This window comes from Vitis riparia, chromosome 4 (assembly GCF_004353265.1).
Source record: "Vitis riparia cultivar Riparia Gloire de Montpellier isolate 1030 chromosome 4, EGFV_Vit.rip_1.0, whole genome shotgun sequence".
NCBI lineage: Eukaryota > Viridiplantae > Streptophyta > Magnoliopsida > Vitales > Vitaceae > Vitis > Vitis riparia.
In genome coordinates, this window is record NC_048434.1 from 19771554 (window position 1) to 19779485 (window position 7932).

The following is a 7932-nucleotide window of genomic DNA, read 5'->3' on the forward strand; positions in this document are numbered from 1 at the left end:
ACAAATACCTCCTAAAACCCCCTGCCAAGTCATCAAGTTTAGTTTTAATTTGCTGTAGAAGTTGCTCTCGCTCTAGACTTACTTCAAGGAAAGATAGGATTGGGTAAGTCTGCTACGCCTGATCTTTGACCACCATTTACTTCCCAGAGTCTTAATTCCTAAGCCAATTAAATAAGTCAAATCTCATGTGTTGAGCATATAGCTATAGCTAACGTTTCTGCTTTGCTTGGAGATGGCCATGATGATGAAGACAACTATATGCCCAAGTGGTTGGAGCTTCTTTGCAAATTTGTCCAATGGATATTATGTACAAGATATTAAACATTGATGTCAAGCTTTTCGTAACTCGCCTTTCAAATCAATGTGCAACCTGTTTTTATAATGCTTTTAATTGTTTTATTTTTTTAAAATTTTTTTTGTAGCTTCCGTATTATGAAAATCCAATTATACACTACGAGAAACATAAAATTCCCTAAGTAAATATTATATGTAGGATCCACAACATTCCATCCGCATCAGAATTTAGCTTTTCCATCACATACTTAAGTTAAAAGTATATATTATGCAAAGTGACAACGTACATTAATATATATACTGATTTAATACCTACATGCCTTACTTCTTTAACGAATAATAAAAAGGTTGCATATCCTTCTCATTTGGATATTTGTTTGGATCCCCACCTTCCCATGGTGTTGTCATAGTTTGTCCATATTGCTAAAATCCTGCTATCTGCACATGCACATTCCACTATAAAAATTCAGGTGTCCAATGTCATTCCAATTATTTCAACCAAATCATTAAATAATGCATAGATCAAATTCATCTCAAAAGTATTTTTTTATTCCCAAGCTTACATTGCCAAATTCACCATAATCTATATATATGTCAGATTGGTCATTCGACAAATGCTCCCCTCGCATTCCCTGCATTTTTCAATTAGTAAGTGTTGTCAATTATTGTTGAATTTGATGTTATCAATGTTTGTATTCTTATATAACAAGACAATTGTACATACAGGTAAGGTTGCAAACATGTCAACTGATGAATTTGTTGAAGGCATCATTTCCATTTGAATGTCACATTGAGAAGACAAATTGCTTTCCTGCTACGTACTCATAATGCCATGAAAACAATTATGTTAGTCATTTATGTAAGTATAGCTAAATAGGTTCATCTTTGTTGTAGTTCATTACTAAATTTGACATACCATCTGGCGCTGATGACCATTTTGAGGAATTCTAGGTTCTGTACACATTTGAATTGTGTGACCCACTCTTTTACATCGACTACATCGTCTTCCATTTTGAAAATTTGTTGTGTGTGCATATTTCAGAGGTACTCCAGTTATGATTTGTCCTATTTTAACTATCTCTCTTTGATGCTTCTAAAAGAGTGTTCATATATGTATTTGAGAGGTTCTGCATTTGTGAGTTGCCTTCTCTAACTTTCTCATTTATGCTTCTAAATGAATATGGTAACTTTAGCAGCACATGAACATTGAATTAGAAGAGGTACTTCATTTTATTATTTTCCCTAATTTCTAATAGAACAATATCTTTGGCATTTTCTTTTCTCAAGCATCACTCTTTATGTAAGCTGGTTTCAATCAAAGTTACAAAGTTTTCCAAAATATTTGTGGGCAAGTTGTGTGACATTAAGTTTAATTAGTCTTTATAATCATATAAGGATTTTACCCTTTTTATAAGCTTCCAAAAGGGGAAGTAGACTTGTGACTAGTTCCTTAGGGATTAGGTAGTTTAGTCATATTGGGTGAACAATACTACTTTTTTATTTGGGAAGGCCTTAAGGTTGGATGGTTGGAGGGTAGTATTTTGGGATAGTCTGTTTGTGTCCACTTCATTGCCCTTTAACCTTCGCTTCTTCTTAGATAAAGAGTTTGAAGAGTGGATGTTATTTTTAAGGAGAAGGGTAACAAGAAATGATGATTATTTGAGTGCCTGTTTCTTGTCTCGGTCCTCTATTTGAAGGAGCAAACTTGAAAGGTTAAGTTGTTTGTTTTTTATGAATTATCTATAGTGAAGTAGTTTTCTATAGATGTTGAGCTTGCCCAAGCTAGTTTAGTATGAGGAGTCATATTAGGGTGCGAGTCTTAATCAAAAGTTAACGTGGAGACCTTGGTTGTTAAGGGCTTGGTTAGTGATGATGCAACTCTTTTGAGATCTATACATGATGAGGTTGGGCTTTTTAAGGATAACAAGTAGATGTAACAATGTGTGTTGCATGGGATTAATTCCCATGGCAACTGGTTGGGTGACTTGAAGAAGTGGTTTTGTTTATTTTATTTTATTTTTTAATTTTGCATGCCATGTGTCTCTACCCTATTAGCCTAAAAAAGTGGGTATGGTACCGAAAAGTGCTTTTCGGTACCCTAGCATAACCCTATGTATATAAATAAGCTCTGTCGTCGCCTATTTAACGATTCACGTCTCTACACCAACTGGAGTTCTAGGCTTCTAGCTGATGTGATTAAGCATTTTGAATTAAAGATTTAATTATTAGTTCAAATCGTAACATAAGATTATGGAAATTAAATTTCAGTTTATTCTTACTATTATTTGATTAAAATGGTTTTTAAAAATCCAATTTTTGAAATTTAATCTCCCCCTTTTTTTATCTTATTTGGACAAAAATACTCTCATTATTTTCTTATAAAAATATTTTTTTGTAAATTTACATGTAAATACTTAAAATGACAAAAGACATTTATGTAAAAAAAAAAAAATGATTATCATTTTTTTAAAAAAAAACATGAGAAATTTTAAATTCATTATTTGAAAAGTATTTCATCATTTTTAATCAATTTTTTATTTATTAGTATAACGAATTGAGGGTTGGTGCACTCAACTAGGGCCAACATTGGTGAATTGAATAGAATAAACATGTTCTAGTATTTCTCATATCAAGACTTGTATATCAAAATGATCCATGTGTTGTAAAAGTTAAAAAGAAATAATAATAATAATAATAATAATAATAATAATAATAATAATAATAATAATAATAAAGAAAAGGAATGGAGATAATTACTAGTTATAAGTGGTTGTTAGAAAGTTTAGTCTACGTTTATTTTTGAAAATTTTGAGGGAAAATGTGAGAAAAAATAGAAGGAAAAAATAATATAATATAAAAAATAGTTTTAAACTCAATAAATTATTTTTATATGTTTCTTTAAATTTATTTTACTTATTTGTTTTATTATATAAAGATTAAATAATATATATATATATATATATATATATATATATATATATATATATATATATATTTACAAATATTTATTATATTTTATTTTCTTTTGTATTTTTTATGGTGAAACCAAACATGAAAAAAAAAAAAAACATTTTTCTTAACATTTTGTTTCCTTTCTTTGTATTTTTGAGAGAAACTTAGAAAATATCATGAAAAAAGAAAGAGAAAAGATAATTACATGTTATGCATGCTTATTAGAAAGTTGGGAAAATGTGATGGTAAGAAAAGAGAAAGAAAATATAGAAGGAAATGAAAAAAAAAGTTAATAAATTATTTTTTGATATTTCTTTAAACTCATTACTTAATTTTATATTCTATATAAAAATTAAATAATTTAAATATATGTATATATATAACTAATTTTAATTTTATTTATTTATTTATTATTTTTTGCTACAAATGAGATACGAGGGCATTTTTTTTTCTTTCGTAATGGCAAAATAAGCTGGTAACACATGAAATGTTTGGGAAAAAGTTACAAGCCATTTCTATTAAAGCCGCACTTGATTTGAATTGGCTTCAATCCCTCTTTGACTCACAACAAAACTAGTAACTTCCCACTTTCAACCCGAACACACATTTAAATGGGTTAAGCTCTATTCTATACTTTATCATCAAATCAAAAGAAGCCTTTAAATCTTCATGATGTGTTCCCACCTTTGTTTTTCCAAGCATGCCATCAATATATGTTTCCATGTTCTTTCCCAATGAAAGAGAAGGCATCTCATAAGCTAACTTTTTGGTATGTTTCCATGTTCTTTCCTTTAGGCTATGGGGGTCACCTAAAATCTTGTAGCTTTACTAATTCTTGGAATATCTGTGAATAAGGATTATATAGTTGTAAAAACAAATTTGGGATTCTCTACCTTAGACCCTAATTTGCCTATCATCATTATTGTCTTTAAAGGATTTCTTGAATTGTGAATGATTATTAGATTGTTACATTGCTTGTTCATAGAGTGATTTTTTGCTATCTAAAGTAGTTATTACCATAATTTTGCTATTATAGGCTTTGGTAAAAGATTCATTCAAAGTAGCAAACTTCTTCTTATGAAAACACTTTTAATGATCCCCATTTGAATAATGCGATATAAGTCCTAAAGTCATTTCAAGCTTACACTTGAACTAGTGCTAATCCATCAAGTCTTCACCTTCAAACAGTTTAATATTAAACATGGAGTGTATGTCCTTTTGTTAAGAAAAGTACATGTATTAAGAGTCAAATATTGTACATAGATCAGGGAATGACATTTGAACTATTTAACAAGCTGTGGAAACACACCTACATTGGTCCTTATAAACTTGTTGAGAAGACTTTGTGCATCATTGCATCCATAACATGGACTTAAAGCCATGAATTTGCTAAAGTGCATAAGAAGATTGACTGGATCACTAATTCAATCACAAATTTGGAACAAAAAGAAATCCCGAAGGCAACTTTGCTTCCATAATATGTAAAGTGACCAATTATCGGTCCATTTATACACAATTCTACCTAAAAGTTGAAGAATGTTTTTTCCTTACATGGAGTCAACATGAGACTTCAATTCATCCATGTGCAACTCTAAGGGCACCTTCTCTTTAAAAGACCATATAATCCTAATCTCGACATATTTATCTCCTTCCAAAGAATGAGGTGAGTCTTTCTAAAGGGACATTTCCATAGCGAGTGGCATTAAGATGGTAATTGAGGCTTGAGAATACTTCATCCTTAATCAAGCCTTCAACTTCTCATCATCAAGAGCTTCAATTTCATTTCCCACCATTGGTGCCAAAGTGTAAGAGTAAAAAATGTAGTAATTTTTATTCTTTCTTATCCTCATTTTGTCATTCTTTGTTTATAGATACATGATTATAAATTCATGTCCCATGTTTCCCTTATTCCCCATTTTTTATCTAGGAGAATAGATAGTTATAACTAAGGGTCTCCAAAAAGCCCGCGGCCCACGGCCCGCTTTAGGCCCGACCCGGCCCAATAGGCTAAAGCCCGGCCCGAGCCCGTTTTTGGGCGGGCCGGGCCGCGGGCCTAATTTTAGGCCCGGCCCGGCCCGCCCCTTTAAAAAAGACTACAAAAATAAAAATTATTAAAAAAAATATTCATTTCAAAATTTTATTCATTGAATGTATAATTACATTTGAAAATGTGGGAAAAGTTTACATCATTACAAAATAAATACATCCCAACTAGGTTGGCACCTATTTATTTGTCAATCATCTGTATTTTTCAACCACAAAAAATAAAAATAAAAATATAATATACATTTAGTCATTATTTCTGGCAGTGATGACGAACTATCATGCATCCATGAAGATCTTGATAATTTTAAAGATTCCATATCGGCAAGCATCTTTGTTTCTCGAATGGAATCGTACATCCTTTTATCTGCTATTTCCCAATCTTTCACACATATCCCTGCTTCAATAACATCTGGCGCTAAGTTGCATCGTTTTTTACTAACTACTCTTCCACCTGCACTAAAAGCAGCTTCTGATGCAACTGTACTCACAGGAATTGTTAGTACATCACGAGCAATTATAGAAAGCATAGGATATTTGTGTTGATATGATTTCCACCATATTAACATATCAAAATCTTCTTGATCTTCAAATGAAATTGTATCAGTATTAAGATATTTATCTAAATTAGATATATTATTTGGAGAACTATTTGTTGTCTTTTTTCGACTTTTCAACATTTCTAGAGCTCCTTTATAAAAAGATGAGGAGTTTGTAGATGTAGGTGGTAATTTAATAGTATTAATATCATTACCATATTTTTCTTTATAATAGTTATATAAATTATATAATAATGAATTTATTTCATTTTTAATTTCTTCAATTTTTATTTGGTCATTAAAATAAATAACTGTTAACCATTCATCCAAAGCTTCAAATTTTAATCTAGGGTCCACAATTAAAGCAATATAAAAAATTAAAGGTATTTCTCCCCAATATTTTCTAAAATTTTCTATCATTGCAAATATTGTATCATTAAATATTTCAAAACTTAAATATTTTTGAAATACAAGAAAAATATTAGTTATTTGCGTAATAACTCGATTTGAAGTTGGATAATATACACCACAAAAAATGTTTGTTGAAGTATCAAAAATTTCAAAAAGATCCGCAATATGCCAATCATAATCATTTAATGCATAAATATCTGTTTCACAATCATTGTTAATTAATTGTATTTCATATAATTCGACTACTTTTCTATATTTTGTAATATTTTGTAAAAGTTTATATGTGGAATTCCATCTAATGACCATATCCAAATTTATATTTTTTCTTTTCATATTTAACATTTTGCAACAATGAAAAAATAATTCATGTTTTGCTTGAAAACTATTAATACTATATGCAATGCCTCTAATTTTTTCCAATGTACTATCAATATTTTTTAATCCATCATTTACAATTAAATTTAAAATATGTGCACAACAACGCACATGAAATATTTTAGCATGATCTTCTTTTACTTGCCAATATAATTTTAGTCAATGTATTGCTGCATCATTATTAGCAGCATTATCTAATGTTATTGTCAATATTTTATCACGAATGCCTAAATCTATAATTTCATCATTTATTAAAGATGCTATATTTTTACCACTATGTGGAGCATTTATTAATTTAAATGAAATTATTCTTTTATTTAATTTCCATTCATTATCAATGTAGTGAGCAGTTATACATAAAAAACCAGTGTGAGTTAAAGATGTCCAATATAAGATGTTAAACAAATATTTCCTTCAAAATTTGCAAAAAAAAAAATTTTAAATTTCTTTTTGTGTATAAAATTTTTTCATAATATCTCTTTTAACTGTATTTCCAGACCAACCTTTAAATTGAGGATTAATACCTCGTTGAATTGTTCCTACAAAATCATGAGTTTTCATCATGTTGAAAGGTTGTTCTGCTCTTATTATATAATCAATCATTTCTTCACGACAGTTAGATTCATCATAAGAAAATGTTTTTAAATTTCCACTTTCATTTTTACCTAATTGCATATAATTTCTAATATCTACATTATTTTTAGTTTTACAATTTTCATGATGTCTTTTTAAATGACTTGTGCCTGCATTTGAGCCACCAGTAAGAAATTTATTACAAATTTTACATTTTGCTTTTATTTCTTTTTTATTATTTTCTAAAATTATTTCTATTCTATAAAAAAAATTTCATATATTTGAAATAAATTTTTTGTTTGATGATATTTCATCACATGGACTAGATGAAGAAGCACTTGTCATATTATAATTATTGATAAAATATTATGCCAAAAATAATAAAGTAATAAATATAAAAAAAAAATGTAACAAAAAAATAAAGTAGTAGGGGTGAAGTATGTTACTCAATTAGAGAACCGATGCAGAAATTCCTAGCAAATTTGAACTCTTGGAGCCACCAATGCTTGTTTTGCACCACCAACAATATTGTATAATTTGATGGAAAAATAAAAGAATTTGAAATATTGTAGAATGTGAGAGAAATAGAGAGAATTTGATGAAAAAATGAAAAGGAAGAAGATGTATTTATAGGAAGGTTAAAAAAAAAAAAAAAATGACTATGTGACCGTTGGACTTCCAACGGTCACATGGGAATATGGGATGGAGCTCCAACGGTCATATGACCGTTGGAGCCTTTAATTTT

General features: G+C 29.3%; 1 long non-coding RNA gene across 1 annotated transcript; it reads right to left on the bottom strand.

Annotated features, from left to right (window-relative positions):
- Positions 1 to 678: 678 nt before the first annotated feature.
- LOC117912567 lies at positions 679 to 1079 on the bottom strand. The gene is made up of 3 exons (XR_004651023.1): positions 1019 to 1079; positions 858 to 926; positions 679 to 732 (listed from the first exon to the last, which is right to left on the bottom strand). It is a non-coding gene; the product is annotated as an uncharacterized LOC117912567 (long non-coding RNA).
- Positions 1080 to 7932: the final 6853 nt, after the last annotated feature.